Source organism: Onychomys torridus, chromosome 21 (assembly GCF_903995425.1).
Source record: "Onychomys torridus chromosome 21, mOncTor1.1, whole genome shotgun sequence".
Lineage (NCBI taxonomy): Eukaryota > Metazoa > Chordata > Mammalia > Rodentia > Cricetidae > Onychomys > Onychomys torridus.
Window position 1 is genome coordinate 2,088,564 of NC_050463.1, and position 27,399 is coordinate 2,115,962.

The window sequence follows — 27,399 nt, forward strand, 5'->3', positions numbered from 1 at the left end:
GCAAGCTTTATTTCTTAGATTACAGATATCACCACACCGGGGTGCTGTGGGGATGCCTTCCACCCACTGCAGGTGAGCCGTGTCCAGCCTCTGCCGACTCCCCCACATCCCCACCACCCCTGACATATCATCATATGTGACTGTCACCCCCACGTGCGTGCGTTGAGTCAACGGAGGCTGAGGCCCAGCAGATCCAGGAATGACCTATCCCTGCATCAGCACTGCTCTGGGGGAAGCGGATGCTCCAGGCAGTTGCTTAGCAACAGCATCCGCACTGCAGCGGGAGGCTCCAGCTCTTTCTGCACAGACTTCTCTGGAAACCGGGTGCACAGGCTTTCAAAGAGGGCGCTGCTCGCTGGGGCTGGGGAGGGGACCAAAGGGCACCACAGGGAATAAAAAGGAGGATGCTGGGACGGGGCTGTAGCTCAGTTCGGTAGTGTGCATGTAACTCAGTCATAGGGTGCTTGTAGCTCGGTTGCCGGCGTTCATGAAGCCCCCGGCTCTGTCGCTAGCACGTGGGGACACGCACCTGTCACAGCACTCGGGAGGTGCAGACAGAGGATCAGGAGCTCAGTGTCATCGTCAGCCACATAAAGAGTAACGTAAGCTAGCCTTGGCTACGTGAGACCCTGTCCGGAGAACAGGCTTCCACGGTGGCCAGGCGAGACTTCCGTGCCACGGGGCAGCCCCTGCCCCCAACTGTGGGTGTCTGGAGCCAGGCCATCCTGGGTCAGCGTCTTCATTAGCCTGCTGGCCTCTGTCCCATACTCAACCCTGACGGGCAAATGGTATCTTGGGGGAAGACTGTTCCCGGTGGAGGTGCCCCAGGGTCGCCAGGAGGCTGTCACCCAGCCACCCGCCCCACCCAGGTCCTGGGCCTGGACACCTGAGCACTGAGCGCTGAGCACTGAGGGAGATGGTTGGTCCCCACCCGGTGGCAGACCTCCCACCGCAGGAGAGGGTAAGCAGAGTGCTGGGGACACTGCAGGGTGGTTCCCTGTAGGGAGTCCTTGTCTCTGCCGGGCACAGCAGCTCCCAAGCCTCCCCAGTGTGACGGCCGCACACGTTTCCCACGTCACCCAGGATCCCCAGGGCAGGGGTAGGGTCACACTAACACACCCCGTGGCTGAGAGTGTCACATTCAAGGTCCCCAGTGCTGTGAGGTTCTCCCCATTCTCAGCTGCAGACTGGGCAAGGAGGAGGTTCTAGGCAGCGTGGGCACCGCAGGGGCGCTGCTGGCGGGCCTCCGTGTGGAACCCCACGATGACACACGGGTGTGCCTGGTGTTCCCGCGGCTGCTGGGACCTTGTGGGCCGAGCAGCAGACACGTTTGAGGGACAGTGTGTCCACAGAGACGGATAATACCACAATTCCAACAGGCTGAGGACAAACACAGAGGGCCACCGGCCTGGGGCGTGTGTGTGCGTGTGTGCATGTGTGTGCGTATGTGTGAGTGCACACGTGTGTCTGTGTGTGTTTGTGTGTCTGTATGTATGTGTGCGTGCGCACGCGTCTGTGTGTTCGTGCGCATGTGTTCATGTGTGCCTGTATGTGTGTGAGCGCATGCATGTGTCTGTGTGTGTTTGTGTGTCTGTCTATATGTGTGTCTGCACGCGCGTGTGTCTGTATGTGCGCGCGCATGCACGTGTGTGTGTTCGTATGTGCCTGTATGTGTGTGAGCGCACGCGTGTGTCTGTATGTGTGTGTGCACGCGCGTGTGTGTCTGTGTGTGTGTGTGTGTGTGTGTGTGTGTGTGTGTGTGCGCCAGCGTCTGAGCCACCCGCGCCGGGGCGGCCGCACTCATGTTCCCAGCAGAAATGTCCCCAAACTGCAAGAAAAACGGGAACTTGAAGAATCCAGCTCGAGCCGGCGCCGCATGCGGGCCGAGGGTGGTGATGGGAGGCGGGCTCCCAGGAGACCCTGCGGCCCTGTCCGTCATCCTGGCCCCGGGTGCTGAGGGTGGCCTCGCGGTCAGGCGTCGCCTCCCCCCGTGGGGCGCGGGCACGCGGAGGGGTGAGTGCGCACGGCTGGCCTTGCCCGGCCGCCTCCGAGACACAGCCGCAGAGGCGCGGTCTCCCCTGCCCCCTGGCGGCCGCACGTGGGAACGCAGCGGGCTCCCAATCCCGGGAAACAAAGTGACCCAAGTTCGATCCCCACCGCGCAGAGGCCCGGCCCCCGCCAGTAGTTCTCACACACGTGTGCAAGTGTAAATGCAGGCAAGTATTGTTAAAAGGGTCCATACTGGACTGGGGGGTGGCGCAGTGGTCAGCACCGCCCGCGCCTGCAGAGGACGTGGGTTCAACTCCCAGCGGCACCCACAACTGCCCGAGACTCCAGTCCTGGGGCCCGGCGCCCTCCAGAGACAGCGACGCACGGACGCACCGAAGTAAGAATAAATGAGGGACTGGAAGGCGGGGGCGGTTGTGGGGCGCCCCGGGGGCCCACGGGGGAGACTCCAGTCGGGCCCCTCCTCCGGGACCCAGCGGGGCCGATGAGGCGCAGGCGTCTCTGGGGAAACTGAGGCCCGGGCGCCTCCTGCGGCCTCGGCCCACTCCGCGTTCCCCACTGTCGGCCGCCACGGCGCCCCTGAGAACACACAGCGTCCCGGCACCGCGGGCGCCGCCCTCCGTCGTCTGCCTGCGGGTCTCCCCCAGCCCGGCCGGCTCGACTCGGCACCCCCGCCTCTGCCCCGGGCTGGGGCGGAAGGGGCGCAGGGTCCACACACGCGCGCGCACACACGCTCGGGCACGCACACTCACACACATGCACACGCTCGGGCACGCACACTCACACACACACACACACACACACAGTACCCAGTGTGTGCAGTACCCGTGGGGCCGGAAGGGGGTGCCGGGTCCACACATACACACACACACACGCGCACGCACACACACGCGCGCACACACAGTACCCCGCGTGAGCAAACCCGCGGGGGGCCGGAAGTGGCGCCCATGCTGTACAATGAGACGCTGGGCAGGGCGGCAGATGGCCACGTGACCATCCACACGTGACCGCTCAACGTCACACCCGCCCCCCAGACCCCAATCTCCTCCCAGACCTTTTGGGCAGCGCCGGGTGTGTGTGTGTGTGTGTGTGTGTGTGTGCATGCATGTGTGTGTGTGCGCATGCATGTGTGTGTGCATGCATATGTGTGTGTGTGCATGCATGTGTTTGCGCGTGTGCGTTCATGTGCGTGTGCATGTGTACGTGTGCGTTGATGTGCGTGTGCGTGCACGTGTGCGTGTGTGTTTGGTGCGTGCCTGAGCAGCCCCACCCCGGGGTGGAGGGCCAAGCCGACCCCCAAACCTTGACCCAGGGGGCCGGGTGCGGGGAGCACAGGGCTGTGACCATTGCCCCCCCCGACCTGTCTGCGGTCGAGGTCACCGCGCGGCCCCCGACACCCCCGACGCCCCCGACGCCGCACTCCGCCCAGGCCCCCGCCCCGCCCCGCCCCGGCACAGCACCTACCTGCACCAGTCCCACCTGCCAGCACCCGCGCTTCCGCCCGAAGCCTTCGCCCTGGAAGAGAAACGCGGCGTCACTGCGGCACCGGGTCGGGGTCAGGCCGGGCCGGGGCGGCGGCAGAGGCAGGGGGCTGCCCGCCTTGGGGCCGCGGGTCCGAGGCCGCCCTGGGTCGCTCCGGGCCGTTCCTAGACCGCCTTGTCCACAGTGGAGCGCGGTGGATGCCCGACAGGAGCCCTCCAGCCTCATTAGTCTATCTTGTCTTATTTTGCTTTGGGAGGCGGGGTTCCTCTGTGCAGCCCCGGCTGCCCTGGACCCGCTCTGCAGCCCCGGCTGCCCTGGACCCGCTCTGCAGCCCCGGCTGCCCTGGACCCGCTCTGCAGCCCCGGCTGGCCTGGACTCGCTCTGCAGCCCCGGCTGGCCTGGACTCGCTCTGCAGCCCCGGCTGTCCTGGACTCGCTCTGCAGCCCCGGCTGGCCTGGACTCGCTCTGCAGCCCCGGCTGCCCTGGACTCGCTCTGCAGCCCCGGCTGCCCTGGACTCGCTCTGCAGCCCAGGCTGGCCTCGAACTCGCTCTGCAGCCCCGGCTGTGCTGGACTCGCTCTGCAGCCCCGGCTGCCCTGGACTCGCTCTGCAGCCCAGGCTGGCCTCGAACTCGCTCTGCAGCCCCGGCTGTGCTGGACTCGCTCTGCAGCCCCGGCTGGCCTCGAACTCGCAGACCCGCCTGGCTCCGCCTCCCAGTGCCGGGATTACAGGCTGCGCCGCCATCGGCTTTTTTCTTTCTGAGTCGGGATTTCACCAGCACCTGACCCGGGAGTCTCAGTTCCCTGCCTCCGCTCCTTCCTGCTGAGGTCACGTCCTGGCTGTGGACCCTTTTTCAGTTCACTTTCCCGGGGCTGGACACGGGGTCTCGTGCAGCCAGGCCGTCCTCACTCACTGTGTAGCCTAGGCTGGCGCATGTGTGCCAGGCCTGCCCCGGGCGGTGCGCGCTGGGGAGCGCTCCCGCCACCCAAGCACCTGAGCTTGTGTTATCCTTACTGTTGTCGTCCTCCTCGATGCCGCTGCAGTCCCGGCCGCCGCCTGCAGGGGGCAGCGTCGCTGCAGGAAGCGGCTGGAGCGCGGCAGGGCCCCGCCGCCTGGCCCAGATCCCCCCCGGCCCTGCAGCCGGGTCCCCAGCGCGACACTGCCATGCCCTGTGCTGCGGCCGGGGTGAGCGAGCAAGGCTGAACCCCAGTAACTCTCTTGGGGGGCGCGGGCCGGTCCCTCAGTGCCGCGGTCCCCGGGGTGGGCGGGGCCACGAGACGGGTGGGCGGGCCCCGGGTGGGCGGGCCCGGAGGACCCGGGTGGGCGGGGCCGCTGGCGGAGTGGGCGGTGGCCGCAGGCGGGGTGGGCGGGGCCACGGGGCGGGGACCCGGGTGGGCGGGGTCGCTGGCGGGGTGGGCGGTGGCCGCAGGCGGGGTGGGCGGGGCCGCGGGGCGGGGACCCGGGTGGGCGGGGTCGCTGGCGGGTGGGCGGGGCCGCGGGCGGGTGGGCGGGCCCAGGCCCACATGTGGGCACTAAGCGGCGCCCGGCCTCACCCACCCCACGCCTGGAGCCACACGGGAAAGTGTGTCATGAGGGTCCCTGTCATCCAGTCTAGGGCCACCGAGGGGCGTGAGGAGGTGAGGAGAGAACACTGCACACATGCCCCTGAGCGCTTGCACATGCACACGCACACGCACGCACGCACACACACACTCACAGACACACACACACAGACACATGCACACACAGACACACACACAGACACACACACAGACACACACAGACACACACTCACACTCACACACACAGACACACACACACACACACTCATAGATACACACACACAGACACATGCACACACAGGCACACACATGCGCGCACACACACACACTCACAGACACACACAGACACACGTGCACGCACACACACTCACAGACACATGCACACACAGGCACACTCACACACACGCACGCACACACACACTCTGGCCAAGTGCATGCCGTGCCCTCAGAGTGCAGAAGGGGTCACAGAGCCCCAGAACTGAGGACACAGACGCCTGTGAACAGTGGGGTGCTGGGAGCCGAACCCCAGTCCCACTGGAGAAGAACGCTCTTAACCAGCGCGCACCCCACCCCGTCCCAACCGGAGCCGGTTTTTAAAGGTTTGTTGTTTGTTTGTTTTAAATTTACATTTTTAGCTGATTTCTCTAAGCCCCAAATTTCCTTTCCCATCAAAGGACTGTGATACCCGAAGGGTCAAGGTAGCTGAAAGAAGTGGCCGGGCGTGGCGGCGCACGCCTGTAATCCCAGCCCCGGGAGGCAGAGGCAGGCGGGTCTGTGAGTTCGAGGCCAGCCTGGGCTACAGAGTGAGTTCCAGGACAGCCTCTCACAGAACAGCAAACAAAATCCGCCCCGTTGCATCCTGGGAACAGGCTGTCTCACAGAAGTTCTCAAAGCTGCGTCCTCAGGGAGGCCCGCTGGACCGGGTCCCACCGTGCAGTCCAGGCTGGCCTGGAACTCACCACGATCCTCCTGTCTCAGTGTGACCTTGGTGTACATCAACACTGTCACCTTGACAGGATACAGAATAAACCAGCGTGTGCAGGCCTGAGGGAAGACCTCCCTGCAGGCGGTAGTGCCCTCCCACGGCCAGCAGTCCCCTCTCAGCTTCCTGACCGTGGACTGTGACCCGCCACCGCGGTGCCCTCCCGGCCATGATGGATGGTGTCAGGGAGGCACAGCTGGGACTCTCAGCTTCCCACATGCGCCCTGGAGACAGTGCTGCGCACACCGACCTAGGTCATTCTCAGTGGGCGCCCTGGGCCCTGGAGATGTTCACCAGGGTCCCCGCCGGCCACATGCCAGGCACTCCTGAGTGGGGCAGCCACACACGTCCCCGAGGATGCGGTCACCCCAGGTGGGACCCCATTCTTCCCTTCACACCTCTCCAGGTGACAGGCATACCTCCTCCAGCGGTCGCAGCTCCTCCGTGGGGAGTGGGTGGGTGGGATGGGCTGTCTGAGCCCCCTTCCCTTCCCACGCTGACATGGGCACGTGGCTCAGGCACCCGGGCTCCTGCAGGCTCGATATAGCAAAGCGGGGCCCAGGAAGCTGTCAACCTCATCACCATAGCAACCATCTAAATATGTCACCCAGGAACACTGATTGCCAAGGCAGGGAGCAGAGGGTGATGGCTTCCAGTGGGTGGGGTGCGGGGTGCGGGGTGCTGGCAAGACAGCACAAAGCACGGGGACCAGGGTGTCAGGCGACTGGACCCAGAGCTGCTCCGTCACAGCCCTGAGTGGACAGGGCTGGACCGTTGAGTGAAGGTCAGCCGTTCAAGGTCTCCTAGCTTTGGGCACGGCGCGCAGGTTGGAAGTCTCTTAACCTGTAGCCCAGGCTGGCTTCAAACTCCTGGAAATCCTCCTGCCTCAGCTCCCAGTTCCGCAGTGACGAGCATGTGCCAGCAGGTCCCCACCTTCCTGCCCACCTCAGGATCCTCGCACCCCTTTCCACTCAGCTGGAAGACAACTGAATTGTTGTCGGTCAGGACGGGGTCTCCCTGGGCACCGGGCACACTGCGGGGTGGGGGACGTCCCGGACCCTGAAGGTGCTCAGCAAGTCCCTGGCTTCCCCCCGACTCCGCGCCAGGAGCTCCCCTGGTGTGACATGGCCCAGGATCCGGAGGGACAGAGTCGCCCGACAGTGCGCACGCCGCGGACGGGGACTGGTGTGTGGAGACGCAGTGTTGACAGTGTGACAGCCAACTCTGGGCAAGAAAGGAATGAAAATGTGCACAAACTAATTTCCACTCGAAACGTAAAGAGCCAGTAGGATGCTCAGAGTAAGGGCGCTGGCCACCAAGCCTGATGACCCAGGTTCAAGCCCTGGGACCCACATGGTGGAGGAGAAAACTGACCCCCGCAAACATAAGGGCGTGCGCACACACAAACGCAGAAATGGAAGTTTAAAAACTGTGAACCGCAGCTGTGTCCAAGGGAAGAGACGCTGGGGGCCGCAGCCTCAGCTTGCAGAGGTCATGATGGCCAGCACCGCCCCCAGCCTGGTGATCAGAGCCTGACTTATCTTCAGGGCGGCTGTAGCCTTCCGCCCAAAACAGCCTGTTTCCTGTTCTTCCTTTGCAGTGCTTGGGTCAAACCAGTAGCTGTCCCACTCACAGCTGAGCTAGACCCCAGACCCTGGGGGGGGGAGGGGATTGTGGGCGGGGCTCCACCCAGACCACGCCCCAGCCCCTCATTGGGGATTCTAGGAGGCAGGGGCTCCACCCTGACCACGCCCCCAGCCCCTCACTGGGGATTCTAGGGGGGGCCTCCATCCCTGAGCAAGAGAAGGATAAGGAAAACTATTCTGCCATTCTGAGTGAGCAGATATCTACCCAGGCCTCCTTAACATGCCCCAGTGAATGGAAACAGGAAGTCTGAGAAACTGTCCCCGGGCTACGATGTCCTAACAAAGCTGGCCTGACCTTGGATGAGGACTCCAACAAAGAGTGTCTAGGAGGAGCTAAGAGCAATCCAGAGAGTCAGAATTGCTGGCTTCACTGTGCAGACGAACGGCCAGGGGCATCCTGAGACCTAAGTCATGGGGACACCTCTGTCCCTGGCTCCTAAATTAGCTCGTTCTGTCAAACTATCCCAAAATGTAAAATTTATTTTACAAAGAAACAGAGACAAAAGACATGCAATTAGCTTCCAGAAGAGCCTTTGAAATGGGAGTCTTGTTCCCATGACAGTCTCCTAATGGCACGATTATGTAAAATCCAGAAAAGGTGCTAAAAACAGAATATGCAAATTAGAGAGGGATGGGCTCCGGGAGGGGACAGGTGGGGGGCTGTGGCAGGAAGCTTCGGAAACACCGAGGGTGGATCTGGCTCACGGTGCCCTCACTCCTAGGCCGCATGAGCCTGACACTCCTAGGCCTCCTGGAGGGTGCGGCCGGGGCTGGACCGGAAGACAATAGCAGCTTCATGGGTGGAAAGGTCTAGAAAACCAGAGTGAATCAGAATGACTGAAAGAAAGAAGGCCCTGGAATGCGGGTGGTAGAGCATGGGGAGGCTGAGGCAGGAGGATTGCTGTGAGTTTGAAGTCAGCTTGGGCAGCACAGTGACACCCTGTTTAAGAAAAACAAGACGACCAACAATAAATAAGCCTGGCTATGTAAAGGAGGGCAGGAAGAACCCAAGGCCAGCCTTGGTCTCAAAATGGACCCTGGGAGAGGGCCAGCGAGATGGCTTCGCAGGCGAAGGTGCTTGCTGCCACAGGCACAACTACACTTCGATCTTTTGAGACAAGGTCTCACTACGTAGCCCAGGCTGGCCCAGAACTCACAATGTAGCCCAGGTTGGCCTCAGACTTACAGAGCTCCTCCAGCCTCTGCCTCCTGAGGCATGCACCGCCATGCTCAGCCAATGGTAGACGCTTGCCTGGCACATGAGGGTCAATGCCTGGTGTATTGAAAGCAAACACGGTAACCTGGAGCCACTGGATTCAAGTGTGGATTTAATGAAACCATAGGGACCACAGGGCAAGCCCGGCCTATCAACAGTCTACCCAGGCACAGCCACACTTCTTCACCACTGTCCAGGGCGGGTCTGCACAGCAACAGTAGAGAGTAAAAGCTGGAAATATTCCCTCCGTGACACTGTAGGAAGGCAGGGCCTTTCCTCATGAGTTCAAAGCCCCTGGCCGGCTGCAAACCATCAGTCCATTTTTTTACTGAAGGGACTGAGGGTATAGCTCAGTGGGTACGGTGCTCGCTCCTTACACACAAAGCCTGATTCAACCCCCTGCACATAAACCAGGTGTGACAGTGCCCGCCTGTCACCCTGGCATCAGCACGGGCAGGAATTCCAGGACAGCCTGTGACAGGAGACTGACTCAGACAAGCCCACCCGCCTTGGGCTCCTGTCCTCCACAGTGCTGGTGATCATCAGGCTGAGCGGGGGGGGCTCGGGAGCCGGGCCGGCTGGACTCTGCAAGGTCACCCCGCTGAACCTGCTGAGCTAGTGGCCCTGGCTCCACATGGCTGGCTTTCCCAGCTCAGGCACAAAAGGCTCTCTCATCTCGGTCACCTTCACCTTGGGTCCCTCCCAGCAGGGCAGCGTGAACACGCTTCCCGGTTGTCCTCTGTGGGGAGCGCTGGGCTCTGCAGGGTGAGCCCAGGCCGTGACACCCGCGCCACCCCCTACTGTGACAATCTGAGGTTTCAATGTCCTGCATTGTGTTACCAAGTCACCTACAGCGGAGACACAGGATGCGATGCTGGTGCCTGCCTTGAGGTCTGCAGTGATGAAGGGCTCTCTGCCTCTCCCATCATGGGCTCGCAGCCTTGAGCCGCAGGGAACACACGTGCCCATGTACCTGTCCTTCACACCCAGCCCGGCTGCCATCCCCAGTCCTGCGTGGTGACTGTGGGACCCAGCATCCAACACCCTTCTCTGGAGGTCTAGAAAATTCTGTCGGAGGGGAGGGACAGAGTGGCTTGACCTCAGGCCGTGAACTTGAGGTCAGCCCCAAGCAGGGCAGGAGGGAAGGCTCAGTGGTTAGGACACTGGCTGCTCTTGCAGAGGACCAGGCTTCAATTCCCAGCACCCACACAGCGGCTCACAACCATCTGTGACTCCAGCTCCCAGGCATCCAGTGCCCACTTGCAGCAGTCACTGCACCCAGCATGGTGCACAGACATGCACCAAGCAAATGTCCACGCACAGAAAACAAAAAGATACAGATGTACATTATTATTATATGTGTAATATTAAAGGAGGGTTGGGGTTGGGGCTCAGTGGGTAGAGCACCCCTTTGGCACGTGCAGAGCCTGGAGTTCCATCCCCTGTGTGGGGTGAGGTGCCGCACACCTGTTATCAAAGCACCTTTTTCTGATGGGACCTTTGGGGCTCATCAAAGCCACACAGCTAGGAATGGACTGTCAGAGGCGACTTCCAGGTCTCTCCCTTCTCATCCTGCCTGAAGCCATCCCAGCCACCCTCCCTCTCTCTCCTCCAGAGCACAGATCATTGGAGGTAAGAGACTGGTGACTCACACAGGACGTCCCAGCACTCAGGAGCCTGAGTAGGAGGATCACACGTTCAAGGCCAGTCTGGGCTACAAGAGACGCCATCTCAACCTCCTACACCACCCAAGAAAAGAAGAGCCGGCAGAGGTGCAGCCTTTAACCCCAGCACTCGGGAGGCAGAGGCAGGCGGGTCTCTGTGAGTTCGAGGCCAGCCTGGGCTACAGAGTGAAACCCTGTCTTGGAAATAAAAAAAGAAAGAAAGAAAAGAAAAAACAGTAGAATTAACCTGGTGACGCTCCCTCCAAATAGTCATCTTGAGCAGCTCTTTCAAAGTGAAATGCCATCCTGTGACATTTTTGGAAGCATGAGAGGACACTCTACACACAATGACTCAATTTGCAGCCTGGCTACAGGGAAAATCGGCTGCAGGTGGGTCGGTGGTGTGCCTCTGAGCAAGAAGAGCAGACAGTGATTCTAAATCCAGGTCTCTCAGAGAGGTTTCAGATCTGCGTCTTGCAAAGGTAGCTTTGGAACTCAGGTGTGACCTGTATGAGTCAGCTAACACCAGGTAACAAATAGGACCAATGTTGTGCATTGAGACGACTTCCTGTCTGTGATGTCATGGTTCCCTGGGGTGGGACACTTCCAGTGGTCCCTGGGTCCTATGGCCACAGCCTCTCCAATGATCCCTCCATAGACGAGCAGTTATCACCCCAGCCACCCCAGAGAGCCCCAAACAGATCTGTGAAACTGCACCTGGGGTCCTCGCCCAGGAAGGCACACCACAGTACGCCACAGTGGTTTAAATGTGGGAGCTGGTGCTGCTGGTCACACGGTGCTGCTGGCCGACCGCTACAGCCTCTGAGATTCAAATCCACCCTGCTGAGAATCCAGTCCTGAATGGTGGCCCAGAATACACAGAGCAGCTTGCTCGTCCTTCCTCTCTGGTGTCCTCACTCTGTGGGGAGTTTTTCTACTTAGCCTGAAAACTGAGCATTTTCGAGAATTCTGTTGGTTGGGAAACGGCACCAGGCTGTTATATATACCGGACGTTCCTCTCAAAACAGAAGTGTTCTAACACCTCCCGTCTGGTGAGGCGAGACTTGACTTTAAAAAGCGAGAGTTTTACACATGGTGTGTGTGGGGGGACGGTCACACTGTCACACGCAGACAGCCTGTAGAGACGACGTCAGACTGTGCGCAGCTGCGAACGTCTACGCGTTCCTCAATGAACCATTCTCAGACACCTCGTCCCTCCCCGAAAACACAGCCGTCCTCCTGGAGCACAAGACCGATTTGGCATCATCCATTCAAAGCGGCGAGCGCGTGCGCGCTCGGGGTGCGCACCTGGCGGTGTGCAGCCGCTGAGCCGCGCGAACACTGGTGGGGAGCGGAGGGTGGCTCCCGTCCCTTCCCAGGCAGGCCTCGTGTAGCCCAGGCTGGCCTCAAACTGGCTGGGTGCCCAGCCCAGGACGCAAACACTAGGTTAATTTTACTATTGGGACTATTTTGAGACACACCTCAGAGGCCGGCCCATCTGGAAAGAGGGTCTTCACATACTCAGGGGTAAGAGGACGTCGTGGCGCATTAGGACAGTCTCAAAGTGACCGGCAGGAATAACAGACAGGATGGACAGACAGCAGGAGAAGCCGGGAAGCCACAAATAAATACACACGACAGCAGCCACAGTCTGAAGACCCTAACACAGGCTAGACCAGTGCGGTGCCCGACCACGCCCCCAGCCCTCACTGGGGATTCTAGGGCGGGGCTCCACTCTGACCACGCCCCCAGCCCTCACTGGGGATTCTGGGCGGGGCTCCACCCTGACCACGCCCCCAGCCCCTCACTGGGGATTCTGGGCGGGGCTCCACCCTGACCACGCCCCAGCCCCTCACTGGGGGTTCTGGGCGGGGCTCCACCCTGACCACGCCCCCAGCCCTCACTGGGGATTCTGGGCGGGGCTCCACCCTGACCACGCCCCCAGCCCCTCACTGGGGATTCTGGGCGGGGCTCCACCCTGACCACGCCCCCAGCCCCTCACTGGGGATTCTGGGCGGGGCTCCGCCCTGACCACGCCCCAGCCACGGCCCGTTAAGTGTTCCTGGGGTTTTGAGTGCCTCAGTCTGGTCCTGCGGTGGTTTGGAGATGCAGGTTTCCCGTCTCCCACTGAGGGGATGCCTTGTTCCCAAGCTGGTGGTGCTGTGCACAGGTGACATGATCATTGCAGGGCTCATGTCATCCATGGGTGAATTCACTGACCAATCACAGCTGAATAGGCTGATGGGGGCGGAGCCTGGCTCGAGGGAGTGGGGGGTGTGGCTTGAGGGGATTCTCCCGTCTGTAGATCTCCCCCTCCCCCAAGAGGCGGCTCTTTCCTCGGCCTAGGCCTCGTTCTACAAACCACAAGTGCTGATAAACCTCCTCGCAGTCCTCAGGCTCAGCTCGGTGACTGACCCACCCAGGCGCGGCACGCAGCCCCTCCGTGCTCCCCACCCCTCCCGCAGCCCCTCCCCACCCCTCCCGCAGCCCCTCCGTGCTCCCCACCCCTCCCGCAGCCCCTCCGTGCTCCCCACCCCTCCCGCAGCCCCTCCGTGCTCCCCACCTCTCCCGCAGCCCCTCCGTGCTCCCCACCCCCCCGCAGCCCCTCCGTGCTCCCCACCCCTCCCGCAGCCCCTCCGCTGCTCCCCACCCCTCCGTGGCTCCCAGCCCCCCTGCTCCCACCCCTCCCGTGCCCTCCCCACCCCTCCCGCAGCCCCTCCGTGCTCCCCACCCCTCCCACAGCCTCTCCCCACCCCTCCCGCAGCCCCTCCGTGCTCCCCACCCCTCCCGCAGCCCTCCGTGCTCCCCACCCCTCCCGCCAGCCCTCCCCACCCCTCCCGCAGCCTCCCCACCCCTCCCGCAGCCCCTCCGTGCTCCCCACCCCCCCGCAGCCCCTCCGTGCTCCCCACCCCCCCCGCAGCCCCTCCGTGCTCCCCACCCCTCCCGCAGCCCCTCCGTGCTCCCCACCCCTCCCGCAGCCCCTCCGTGCTCCCCACCCCTCCCGCAGCCCCTCCGTGCTCCCCACCCCTCCCGCAGCCCCTCCGTGCTCCCCACCCCTCCCGCAGCCCCTCCGTGCTCCCCACCCCTCCCGCAGCCCCCAGCTCAGCCCCGCGGCCTGCAGAGCCGGTGCTGACCTGCACCCCGGGGCTCCGGGCTCAGCAGCCGGAGGGAGAGAGGACGCTGAGACACGGAGCACACACGCACACCCCGCGGCCTCCAAGGACCCCCAGTCTCTCACGGTTGAATCACTGTCGGCTCCGAAGGGAGGGACAGATCTGTGTCACCGCCCCAGAGGAAACAGGGCCACTTAATTACACCTCTAAACACACAGCCGGGATCCCTCGCCGGGGCCACATGCCCAGTGCGGGGCGTCCTGGGCCTGAGTCCACGTTCCGGTGTGTGTGCCTTCCACGCGGGTCCTCCTTCCGGGTCAAGGGAGTCTGTCCCTGGGGCACTGGGTGACCTCTGAGGACAGACATGGTTGTCCTTCTGCCGAGCTCCTGGCACGGGTGGGTGCAGGCGGGGACACTGCTCAGCACTGCGCAGGCCCACATGCCCGCCAGGCATCAGTCCAGCCCGCAGCCTTAGGACGGCTGCATGCCCAGAGTCCAGGCCCTCCGTCAGGGCCCTCAGCCTGCACGAGGCCACCCCCTGCCCCAGCACTAACAGCGTCCATAGATGGCCCCTCCACTCTCCAGACAAGCCCGGCTCCGGAGTCAGCCCGGGTGGCCACACCCTCTGCCTGTGGGTCCCTGAATCCTGTCACTGTTTGTCCATCTCTGACGTGGCAGTGGGGATTTAAAATAAATACTAATACATTCTATATACAATAATGGTATTATTAACTTACGACACAGGTACAGTTTCACTCTGTCACAGTTCCAGAAAGCTCTGAAAGGTTCTAGAAAAATGTCCAGAGTATTCTAGAACATTCCAGAAACTGCCAGAAAATTCCACAATACACATTTTCCTCCTCTTCTTCCGACAGGGTTTCTCTGTGTAGCCCTGGCTGTCCTGGATCTCACTCTGTAAACCAGGCTGGCCTGGAACTCACAGAGATCCTCCTGCCTCTGCCTCCCGAGTGCTGGGATTAAAGGTGTGCGCCCTGAAACCCATCTTAGATTTTTGCTTCCTTTATATCTCGGCCCCATGGGCTCCACTTCCTTGGAGCTTGGCATTCACTGACTTCAGATCTGTCTTCACTTCTCTGGGTCAATCTCCTTCCAATGACCCCTCAAGTTATCTGGATTCTCCTGTTTGGACATTTCCTCTCATGGAGTCTCACTGAGCCTGAAGCGTGCCTCCCCTCCAGGCTGGCCATCGAGCCCCACCGACTGATCACCTGTCTCTCCCCTCTAATGCTGGGGTCACAGGTGTGTGCATTCACACCTGGCCTTTACAGGTGGGCTGGGGATGTGAACTCCAATCTTCACACGCGCAAGGCCGGTGCCTTTCCCCAGGCTGGGCCGTCTCACCAGCCCTGGGGCCTGCTTTGCCGGGGCTGAATCCCACAAGCATCTTTCCTTCGATGGTGGCAGCACTCAGGGGAGCCTGGACTGGAGGAGGGCCTGCAAGTCCACGAGGCCACAAAAGACAAAGTTCATCAGGACAAGCTGACCAGGGCACACTTCCACTTCCATCGTAGGGACAAAAGGCAGCAGAGAGAGGCTGGGGCTGGCTGGTTCCACAGGAGCCGGAACAGGGGACAGAGGGACTTGACTCTGAGGCTGAGAACTGGGTGGACAGACTCAGATACAGCCCCGCAGCTTTCCAGAGACCCCAAAGCTCAGAGCCTCAAAAGAGCCACAGATACACAAAGAAAGTCCCCAGAGGCATAGAAGAGCGTCCCAGCAATTTGTGGAATTGACAGTGGCTAATGGCCCCACTGGGCACTTCCTGGGGAGTTAGCAGACCAAGAAAGGTAAAAATACTCATCCTTGGAAACAAAACAATAAAAATCTTGTATGGGGGGGTTGTCTTCCGAAACAGCCTGAAGGTAGCAATGTCCTAAAAAGGCCCAAATGGATGAGTGAACCACAAACATACAATGGAATATTATCAGGCTGGAAAAAGACCCTCCAGCAGCTGGTGTGGGGGCCACCGAGGTGGGGCCGAGGGCACCCAGGGGCTGAGGTAGGAGGGGAAGGGAGTGGATTTCAGTTTAGGAAGAGGGTGAATTCTAGAAAATGCTCATGACAGTGAATCAATGTGTGTTTAAAGTGTTGCCTAGTGTCGGGTGTGGGTCGGAGTGCAGGCCTGGAGATCTGAGGCAGGGGATCTCATGTTTCAGGCCAGCATGGGCTACACAATGAAACCATGTCAAGCTAAATGAATAATTTCCCCCCTAAGATAGAGTCTCACGTAGCCCAGGCTGCCTCCAAAGCTGGTTTCAATTTTCTGATCACCTGCCTCAGCCTCCCCAGCCTGTCACCACACCTGGTGTCTATTGTGGGGATGGAACCCAGGGCTTCCTGCCCAGGGGTGTGTGATCTAGCCAGAGTCCCAAGCCCTACCCCCAATCCCAACTCTGCCTCTGGAGGTGACTGACCCTGCCGGTCTCGTCTGGTCTCATTGAAGGCCATGGGTATGATCTGGGGGCATCTTACGCCCAGAGGACTCCCAACTGTTTCCTGTGGGGATCCAGCTGGAGCAGCTCTTGGCATGAGTGGGCAGAGTCCAAGGACACCTGCAGGGGCAGGACAGCCTCCTCACAAAACACCCCAACTCAGGATGCTAGTACCATATCCAACCACTTTGGGTGACATGGAGGAGTCTGGAAAACTCAGGATGCTCTGGCCACATCGTTTACCTAATCAAGTAGTACTCCGTCCTGGACTCCTGCCCTAGAACCCAGACCTACTCTCTGCCCTGCAGCAATTATTGTGTTGGGTTAAAAAAAAATGTGGGTTTTTTAAAAAATTCAGATGAGGGTGCTGCATTCTTTTAATCCCAACACTTAGGAGGCAGAGGCTGGCGGATCTTTGAGTTCAAGGCCAGCCTGATCTACAGATCGAATTCCAGGACAGCCAGGGCTGCACAGAGACCCTGTCTGGGCGGGTACTGGTGTTTTGTTTTGTTTTCAGATGTGTATGTAGTGTGTGTACACAGTGTGCTGTGCACATATGGAGGTCAGAGGAGGATCCTGGGTATCGCTGCCTTTGATCTCTCTTTCTGCCTTATTTCCTTGAGACAAGCTCTCCAACTGGACCTGGAGCCCGGCTGGAGGCCAGCAAGCTCCCACAGTCCTGCAGCCAGGGCATCTGTGTGGCAGTGCCCGGGTTAGAATGAAGGCTCTTGAGATTCAAGCCTGCTCTCATGCTGTTCAGCAAGCGACCTACGCGCCAAGCATGTCCCAGCCTCAGACTAACCCGGAACTCATGATCCTCCTGCCTCAGCCTCACGAGAGCTGGGATGACAGGCAGGCCTGTCCCACATACCTAGTGTGTCCCTTAGGCCTGAGAGCACCACATCTCCAAATGCTAGGCAGACAGCAGAGTTCTGCCTCCCACCTCTACCCACCGCCCCAGGCCACACACAATCACACACACCACACACACACACACACACACACACACACACACAGTCACAGACACAATATCACACAGACACACCACACACCCACCACACATAATTACACACACACCACACATAGTCACAGACACACACACACACACCCCAAACAATCACACACAGACACAGACACACCACACACACTGATGCATACACACCACACACAATCACAGAATCACACACAGAGACACACACACACCACACTCAGTCACAGACACAGTATCACACACACAAACCACACACACAGAGATGCGCACACACCAGACACAATCACATACATAGACACACACACACCACACACACAGACACAGACACACCACACACAATCACACACATGATCACAAACACAGACACACATACCACACATTCAGACACAGACACACACACACACACACACACACACACACACACACACACACTCCTCAGATCACGTGGCTCTGAGACCTGGCACAGTTCTGGGGTTCAGCACAGGCCGACAACAGACAACAGGCCTTTGTTGGGCTGAGAAAGGAATGTTCTCAGAGCCAGAGCAACAGGGCAGGCAGGAAGTGGGGTTCTGGGGTGGGGCGTGGAGCTGGGGGCAGTGGGTTAGTCAGGGGGCTCCAGAGGGCCACCAAGGTCCCAGCGAGACCCTGGAGCCCATCTGTGTGTTGGCTGCTGACCAAAGATCAGAGAAACCAGGTTTCAGTGGCCCCCAGTGAGGGGGCACAACTCCCAGCTTTGGGATGAGAAAGATCAGGACACAGAAATAGATAAATTCACACTGTCACCCTCAGAAAGAAAACAAGAAAGAGTCCAAGTCTGATTTAGTAAGTCACCTATGACCAGGACAGAGTCACTTCCACGTCACAGTTCACAAGAAAGGACAGAGACAGTGCGGGTGACTGCAAACGGAAACATGGCGTGGTCCACCCACATGGCGTGGTCCACCCACACAGTGGAATACCACACAGCGGTGAACAAGAGCTGGGCTCGGATTATTTCACCAAGGACATGGAGCTCAGTGAGGGTCACTCTGTCTAGTGCAGGAGAAACCAAAGACTGGGAGTGTATCTGTGGGTGCCAGGGGCTGAGGAGGGGCAGGGCGATGGGGGGTGGGGACTTCATACTGGGATGAGAACGCAGCATCAGACTGTCATGTACGGATCATGACGCACAGAGACAACAGCTCAGAAAGCCCTGAGTTATTATGCTTAAAATGGTGAATTTTAAAATATGCAAATCAGACCTGCATTTAAATAGGGAAGCAATCAGATTATCCACTTTCCAGAGTCCTCAGGAAGACACTGGCAACCATTTTAGAAGGCTCTCCGGTGTCCCTCTCCCTGACCCCCACCAGATGAGGATGACGAGATAGACGGGTCTCCCAGGAGCCAGGGAGAAAGTGGCCAGTCCACAGGGCGGCAGAGGTGTCTGCCACTGTCACAAATGGCTTCTGCCGTCAGCCCCTGCGGGAGGGTGACCGGTCTCAGCCCAGGGAAGCCCTAGCCAGACGCCACTAGAACCTAGAATTGCCAGGGTCAGCCTTTAACAGACTCGGGCGTGAGACGAACCTTCCACAGAAGAAAAGCGAGTAAGCAGCGTCCCGCCAGACCCTTGTGACGGCAAAGTCACACCAGCCAGAGAGGAACCAAGAAAAGGGCCTGCAGGTTCAGCTTGCCCACCCCGGTGGATGCTGAAGTGGCTGTGGTCATTCTTTCTAGAAAGTTCCAAGGTCTCATCCGACCCCGACAGAGACGGTGTCTCACTGTGTAGCCCAGGCTGACCTCACACTCAGAGAGAGCCGTCTGCTTCTGGGATCATGTTTTGTTTTCAAGTTACTGGGGACAGCACCCAGGGTCTGGTGCATGCTGGGCCATGCCCCATCCAGTGAGTGTCATTTCAAACAGTCACACAAAGGGGAAAACCTGGGACAATGGGGGGGGGGCAGCTTTTTCTGCTACTACTCTGTATGCCAGACAAAAACGATTCTGCGTTCACACAAGGCTGAGCGGGCCCATTGGGTGTCGGTCACCTGGGCTGTGGCTCCACTCGCCAGCACCCATTTGCTTGACAAAATGCACTGGACTCATCAGGGGACCCCAAGATCCTTCACGAAACAGAAGTGTGGCCAGGCTTCGATGCCTGCTACGCGCGCAGGCTCAGTTACCCACAAATTTAAAGTCACGTGGAACTGGCCACTCATTTAAGCCCAGCACTCAGGAGGCAGGGGAATCTCTGAGTTCCAGGCCAGCCTGTGCTACATAGTGAGACCCTGTCTCAGAAAGAAAAGAAAAGGGGGGGGGGGACAGAGGAGCTACACAGAGCCAATGTGGTGACCCACACCTGTCACCCTGACACTCGAGAGAGACAGAAAGATCAGGAGTTCACGGTCCCCGCTCAGCTGCATATAGAATTGAAGGAAGCCTGGGCTACCGAAAACCTTGTCTAAAAACCAGAACAATACAAGCCACCCAGAAGAACCATGTAAAAATGGTAGTGGGTGGCTGGGCATCGATCGTATGCCCGGATCCCAGCTCTAGAGAGACTGAGGCAGGATTGACATGCTTTTCAGCCCAACGCCTCCCTGGGGGAACCTAGGCAGGTGCTCTACCCGGACGGACGCTCTTGTAATCCATACACTTTCAACCTGATTTAAACCACACACAGTTCCCTAACCTTTGTGCAGTGGCCTCCGGGCCGTTCATTCTCGGTGGGACGTTCTGAGCTCTAAAGCGCTGTTTAGTCTCAGACACACCTGCTGTGTGCCAAGACCTAACTGATCTGAGGCAGCCACCCAGGCTAGGAGGCGACCTTACACCGAACTGCCAGCCGACTGTTGTTACTTGGAGGGGGTCTCACTGCAAAGCTTTGCCGTCTTGGAACTCACTATGTAGCCCAGGCTGGCCTCAAACCTACCATGCTTCTGCCTCAGCTTCCTGAGGACTGGGAGACCGTGCCTGCCGCCACCAGGGTGGTGATTCCCATTTGCACCCCAAGGTGGTATAGTGGGGTCAAGGTTCTGTGACAACCTGACCTCACAGTCATCTTGGCCCTCACCGTGCACAGTAAGGGCTCAGCACATAAGTCCCTGGGTGGACACTGCAGGGAGCCTGCCCAGGGCCGGCGGCTACACCAGGGCCAGCGGCTACACCAGGGCCGGCGGCTACACCAGGGCGGGCGGCTACACCAGGGCCGGCGGCTGGGAGGACGGTGAGGAACAGCAGGAGCAGAGTCCCAAACCACAGAGAGGAGCGACCGGGCAGTGGACGCAAACGGATGAACTTGGCAACAGTCTCAGGCTCTTAGACCCCACAGCCTGGTTCAGCGGCCACCCACGACACCCCCAGACACCGACATCCCAGCACCCCCAGCTGCAGAAGTGTGCCGCCCACGCATCTTAACATCATTGCCCCTAAAACTCCCACAGGAAGTTTCTGAAAGTCAGCCATTGGAACCTTATGCACCCCAAGATCTAAGCCCGTGTACCCTCTGCCCTGAGAGCAACACACATCCTTGTCCCAAGGCGTGGGTCCCATGTGCAACTAGACAGCAGACAGGTAGCGCCCCACTCCCTTTTAACTGCACCCCACTCCTCCCCGGCTGCACCCCACTCCCTTTTAACTGCACCCCACTCCTCCCCGGCTGCACCCCACTCCCTTTTAACTGCACCCCACTCCCTTTTAACTGCACCGCACTCCTCCCCGGCTGCACCCCACTCCCTTTTAACTGCACCCCACTCCCTTTTAACTGCACCCCACTCCTCCCCAGCTGCACCCCACTCCCTTTTAACTGCACCCCACTCCCTTTTAACTGCACCCCACTCCCCCCAGCTGCACCCCACTCCATTTTAACTGCACCCCCACTCCCTTTTAACTGCACCGCACTCCCTCCCCGGCTGCACCCCACTCCCCGGCTGCACCCCACTCCCTTTTAACTGCACCCCACTCCCCCCAGCTGCACCCCACTCCATTTTAACTGCACCCCACTCCCTTTTAACTGCACCCCACTCCTCCCCGGCTGCACCCCACTCCTCCCCGGCTGCACCCCACTCCCTTTTAACTGCACCCCACTCCTCCCCGGCTGCACCCCACTCCTCCCCGGCCGCACTGGCCCTGTCCTCCTCGCCTGTGCACCCCGACTCTCCCCAGCACGCCCAGCTCACCTGCCTCCAGCCGCGTCTCAGCCGCGTCTCAGCCTAACGCGCCGCGGGGCCTGGAGAGGGCTCTTCCACGGGGCGGGGCCTCGGGGATAAGGGCGGGGCCTCAGCAACATCACGACCAATCAGAAGCCAGGACGGCGGGGGCCCGGGGCCGGAGGCGGGGCCTTGGGCCGACAACCTGGTAGGCTTAGCCTCGGGGAGCGGGGCGGGGCTTCAGGCGCGAGTGGGCGGGGATGATGCAGGAGTGGCATCCTCGGGAGCCATTGGCCAGCTGGAGGGCGGGGCCTCCCTAGGGCGGCGTGACGTCAGGCCTGCGTTTTGCTTTGGTGTTTTGAGCTTATTTTCCTGGCGCGCGTTGGCCGTGAAGTGTAACGGTTTCATTGTGACGTTTCCACGCATGACTGTCGCATGCCGTGAGAATCCCCACCCCCGCTGCCCATCGCTTTAGCTGCTTCTTTGAGAAAGACGTCCATGCGCGCACCGAACCAAAGGCGGGGAAACAGAAAACAGCCCCGGCAAGGGCCGGAGAGAAGCCCGAGAGCCGGGGCGGGAAGCCCGTGTGGTTTTGAGGGACGAGTTCGAATCCCGGGTGGAACTACTACTAACTTTTCATTTGCTTGTTTGCTTATTGATCATTCCGTATTCCCACATTTATCTCGGCTGCTTCCACTTCTCTATAGCCGTCGGGTTTGGGTGTTTTTGCAGTACTGAGATCGGGTTTGAGAAAGGGTCACACTAAGCTGCCCAGGCTGGCCGGGACGCGCTGCAGCCCAGGCTGGCCGGGACGCGCTGCAGCCCAGGCTGGCCGGGACGCACTGCAGCCGAGGCTGGCCGGGACGCGCTGCAGCCCAGGCTGGCCGGGACGCGCTGCAGCCCAGGCTGGCCGGGACGCGCTGCAGCCCAGGCTGGCCGGGACGCACTGCAGCCGAGGCTGGCCGGGACGCGCTGCAGCCCAGGCTGGCCGGGACGCGCTGCAGCCCAGGCTGGCCGGGACGCGCTGCAGCCGAGGCGGGTGGACACGTGGCCCAGCCCGTGCGCGGGTCCGCACTCTGCACTCTCCGCGGGTGACCCCGGGAGTCCTCCGGACTGACGCCCGCCATCACCACGGGGCTCTGCTGCGTCCGCTGGGTCCCTGTCACCCCAGCAGCCACGCCACACACGCGCACACATACACACACGCACACACACGCACACACACGCACGCACACACACGCGCACACATACACACGCGCACACACACGCACACACACGCACGCCTGCGGTGCACCCGACACACACACACACTCACACACATACGCACACACACACGCACACGCACACACACACTCACACACATGCGCACACACACGCACACGCATGCACGCACTCACACACACTCACACACACACACTCACACGCGGAGGAGGAGGCAGGGCAATGCCCGACTTTGAAGCCAGGTTGGGCTAACGTTCGAAGCCCCTGTTCCCAAACTAACCAGAGCTGGAGAATGGCCCAGCAGTTCTGAGCACTGGCTGCTCTTCCAGATGGACCCGGGTTCAGTTCCCAGCACCCACATGACAGCTCACAACTGCCTGTGACTCCAGCTCCAGGGCATCCGACGCCTTTACACAGACACGCGTGCACATAAAGTATAAATAAACAAATAACTGAATAAGTGGATAAATACATAAAACGACTAAGAGGGGACAGAGTCAGGCCCAATCCCCACTGCTCACAGGATGGACGGCAAGAACCGACTGTCCTAAGTTGTCCTCTGACCTCCACACACATGCTGGAGCATGCGTGCATGGTCGTGCACGTGTACACGCACACACACATTTTCTAAAATGTAATTTACAAAAATTACACCTTTTTAACTTGCGGTTCTGAGTAGACCCAGGAGGCTGGACTGCGCCCAGCTGCCACGAGAGGGCGCCCGAGAGCCGGCTCCGTGGACACACCCACTCCCGGGCCCGACCTCTCACACTGCCGCAGACCGTTGCCAGGGTGTACTTACTTTGCTTTTATTTTCTCCAGAATTATATGTCCTTTATGTGCGCGCATGTTTCGCCTTTGTGAGTGCGTGCGTGCGTCTGCGCGTGCGTGCGTGTGTGTGAGTGTGTGCGTGCGTGCGTGTGCGTGCCAGGTTGTAGAGGCCTGTGGAGGCCAGAAAAGAGCGCCTTGAGACTGGTTGCTGGGAATGGAACCCCAGTCCTCAAGATAAGCAGCCAATAGCCGGGTGGTGGTTGCGCACGCCTGTAACCCCAGCACTCGGGAGGCAGAGGCAGGCGGGTCTCTGTGAGTTCGAGGCCAGCCTGGGCTACAGAGCGAGATCCAGGACAGCCAGGGCTGCACAGAGAAACCCTGTCTCGAAAAACAAACACAACAAACCTTATACCTCTCGAAAGCCAAAACTAAAATCATTATGCCAGGAGCAGCAAGACAGCTCAGGGCATGGAGGCACTCACGGCTGAGCTTGAGGACTGGATTCGCGTCTCAGGACCCACAGGTTGTAAGCTGTGCTCTGACCTCCACACACACGATAAATGAATAGAGAGATAAGTAAATGTTTAAACAAATCCTCGTGAATGCCAGGATGATGCACACCTGTCCTCCTAATGGTCAGGAAACTGGGGCAGGAGGATTGCTGTGAGTTCCAGTTTGAGCAGCAAACTATGCCATGAACTATAGTTTTGTTTTGATTAACATTTATTTATTTATTATGTATACAGTGTTCTGTCTGCAAGTATCCCTGCAGAAGAGGGCGCCAGATCTCATTACAGATGGTTGTGAGCCACCATGTGGGTGCTGGGAATTGAACTCAGGACCTCTGGAAGAACAGCCAGTGCTCTAACCACTGAGCCATCTCTCCAGCCCGAACTATAGTTTTTTTTTGAGACAGGGTCTCACACAAGAACCACAGGCAGCCTTCAGAGTCACTGTGTAACTGGAGGGACTGGCCTGCTCCAGCTCCAGCATGTGTGTGTGTGTGTGTGTGTGTGTGTGTGTGTGTGTGTACCACATCACTCCTCTTATGCAGAACTGAGGGTGGCACCCAGGGCTTCATGAATGCCTGTGAGTGACCAACCTATTGAGGCTCTGCCAAACTTGACATGTTACATCCTTTTTATTCCAGTTCCAAGCATGGCGTCTTTGGCCTCAGACGACTGGGCGGGGCTCCACCCTGACCACGCCCCCAGCCCTCACTGGGGATTCTAGGCGGGGCTCCACCCTGACCACGCCCCAGCCCCTCCCTCACTGGGGATTCTAGGCGGGGCTCCACCCTGACCACGCCCCCAGCCCTCACTGGGGATTCTAGGCGGGGCTCCACCCTGACCACGCCCCCAGCCCCCACTGGGGATTCTGGGCGGGGCTCCGCCCTGACCACACCTCAGCCTCTTCCTCTGTTTCAATTTTTGTTGTGTTGTTGGGGGGTGTTGTTTATGTATATGTGCTTTTGTGAGTGTAAGCACACGTGGGTGTGCACACGGAAGAGGCCAGTGAAGGGTTGTGAGTGTCCTCCCTTTTCACTTTCCGCCTGTATCTTGAGACACATCTCTCCCTGAACCTGGGAGGTAGAGTTTCTCGTGGCTAGGGTTTCAGGACGCCTGACTTGTTTTTGTTTATTTTGTCTTTTGGCAGTTTTTCTGTTTTTTTGTTTTTGTTTTGTTTTGTTTATTTTTTTATTTTTATTTTTTTTTTGTTTTTGAGACAGGGTTTCTCTGTGTAGTTTTGGTGCCTGTCCTGGATCTCACTCTGTAGACCAGGCTGGCTTCGAACTCACAGAGATCCGCCTGCCTCTGCATCCCGAGTGCTGGGATTAAAGACTTGTGCCAACCACCCAGCAAAATCTGACTTGTTGTGTTGGGGATTTAGCTCAGTGGTAGAGTGCTTGCCTAGCAAGCCCTGGGTTCGATCCTCAGCTCAAAAAAAAAAAAAAAAATCAAAAATCTGACTAGTTAAATCTGACTTAGAATTGACCTTGGATCCTCTGCAGGAACAGTCATCCTCTTAGCCACTGAGCTTCCCCTCGGCTCCGGTCTGTCATTGTTTGATTTCTGGCTTTGTGTCTCCCTATGCGGCCTCCTGGGATTAGAGGCCAGAGTGACCACACTCGGCCGGACAAGCTGGCTGAAGATGGAGGAGTCTGCGAAGGCAAGCGCCTTGCCACGAGTGCTGTGTGTGACTGGTGTCCAGGTCAGCACCAGGTGGACAGTGGGCCTATTACACAGTGGATGAGTGAGCTCTCCCGATCTGTCCTTTAAATGGCAGAGGGGAGGCTGGGCAGGAAAGATGGGGAAGGGTTGGGCGAGAAGCTGAGTCACCTGGACCTGCCAGGGGGCAGGCAAGGTCCAGCAGGCTTGTTTGTGACCTTGGGTGTGCCCCATCCCTTACATCGCACCCCATCTCCTCCATGTCCAGCCCCCATCCCCAGCCCTCACCCTCGGTAGGCAGCTCCTAGCCCCACAGAAGCCATGCGGCACAGGGGAGGCAGGATCCACATGTTTATTGCAGGAAGACAAGGTCTACAGAGAACGGTACACAGACCCCACACAGGGCGGGGCTCCCACATGCGGGGGGGCAGGGGTGGGTCACAGCAAGCGAGGCCTGGCGGGGTCCCCAGCACCAGAGATGCCTGGGCAGGTCGGCCAGCAGCCAGGATGGGCTCCCGCCTCCCCTGCCACCCAGCCTGGATCTCCCAGGATGGGCAAGGCTGGCCAGGAGAGGCCTGGGGTGGCCCAGAGATTGTGCTATCAGGGTGTGTCCCTGAGAAAGGGCTGTGACCCCCTGTCCAGCCAGGAGCCGCTCCTGGCTAGGGAGCAGGAGACAGCTGTGGGGGCCCTGGACTGGCTGGAGGTCGGGGCTCAGCTACGCTCAGACTCAGGCTTCCAGTTGTGGCTCTCCCTGTGCGCAGGACACAGAGGGACCACACTGAGATCCACCCGCCTGGACACCTGGCTGCAGCTGTCTTTCTGCCTGTCTCTCTCTGGCCCTCTGTCTCTTTATCTCTGTCTCCCTCTGTCTCTCACACACATACACAGAACAGAGGAGCCAGCCGGCCCCAGCCCCGGCCTGTTCTGCAGCCCCTGTGAGGTAATGGCCGTGTGTGCCGAAGCCTGGGTGCTGGCATCCGTCACTTGTTCCCCAGCACCGGCTGACTGATACAGTCTGAGCCACAAGCCAGCTCGCCACCGCCTGGAACAGGACCCAGTGCTCCTCAGACAGGCCAAACAGACAGGTTTACAGATAAATGGTCACCCACTCCTGAGAACACAGATCCACACACATACCAAGATGTCTAGGTACCCTCCACAGCCACACACAAGCCACGCTCCGCAGCCACCATACGTACTGTGCTCTTGTGAAGGGCACAGAATGGAGCAAAAACACCTCATCCCAAGACAAACACACACCCGTCCACACACACAAAGTCACACGAACACAAGAGTCTGCAGTCACCCTCGTGTGGGTGGGACACGGGCCCAGGAGCCACTCAAGTCTCCCGGACAGTCCCGCAGATACCACAGAGGCGCCGTGACTCGGGGCACACACGGGGGGCAGTCTCTGGGGTACATATAACCAGTGAAGGGGCTCAGGTTCTGCCAGAGCCCTGGGGCAGCAGGCACTGACCCCGTCGCTCCCACACAGGGGCTTCACTGATGGACTCTCAGCTGGGCACCCTGTCTTCAGCACCCCAAACCCCTATTTGGGGTCACTGTTGAGGCACTACTGTGCCAACGTCTGTCTCCATAGAAGGCCGGTGTCCAGATGGGCAGTGTCCAGGCAGCCACCCCACACTCCAGGCTCAGGTCCCCATGTGCCTCCCCCGAGGACAGTCCTGGGCTTGTGCTGTGGGTGTCTGCCATTCCAGGGGTGGCGCTCGGGGCTGGCAGGGCGTCGCTGCAGGCCCTGTGTTTATTGCCTGGTGGCCTGAGGCCCAGCCCGTGGGCCCATCCACCCTGGTGTGCAGACAGGAGAAGAGGACCCTGGACCCAGGGAAGGGCTCAGGTCAGGGGTCACGGGGAAGGGCCAGGTGAACGAATAGGATGGGCATGAAGGAGGTCACAGTGATAGAATGTGGGGGCGGGGCAGGGTGTGGCCTGGCTGGGAACACCCCGGGAAAGGGACAGAGATGACGCTCTTCTCTCTT

At 59.7% G+C, this 27,399-nt stretch overlaps 1 protein-coding gene across 3 annotated transcripts in view; it reads right to left on the minus strand.

Moving 5' to 3' along the window:
• Positions 1-21,344, minus strand: part of Gng7 (G protein subunit gamma 7) — a 60,105-nt gene extending 38,761 nt beyond the window's left edge. Inside the window, exons 1-2 of one of the 3 annotated variants that reach the window (XM_036170732.1) lie at positions 21,273-21,344; positions 3,472-3,522 (exon numbers count right to left, since the gene is read on the minus strand). The gene's annotated coding sequence lies outside the window, so the exon portion shown is untranslated. Of the gene's footprint in view, positions 1-3,471; positions 3,523-6,451; positions 6,621-21,272 lie in introns of those variants that run through there. The other 2 variants (XM_036170731.1, XM_036170733.1) reach the window with 2 other exon arrangements.
• Positions 21,345-27,399: the final 6,055 nt, after the last annotated feature.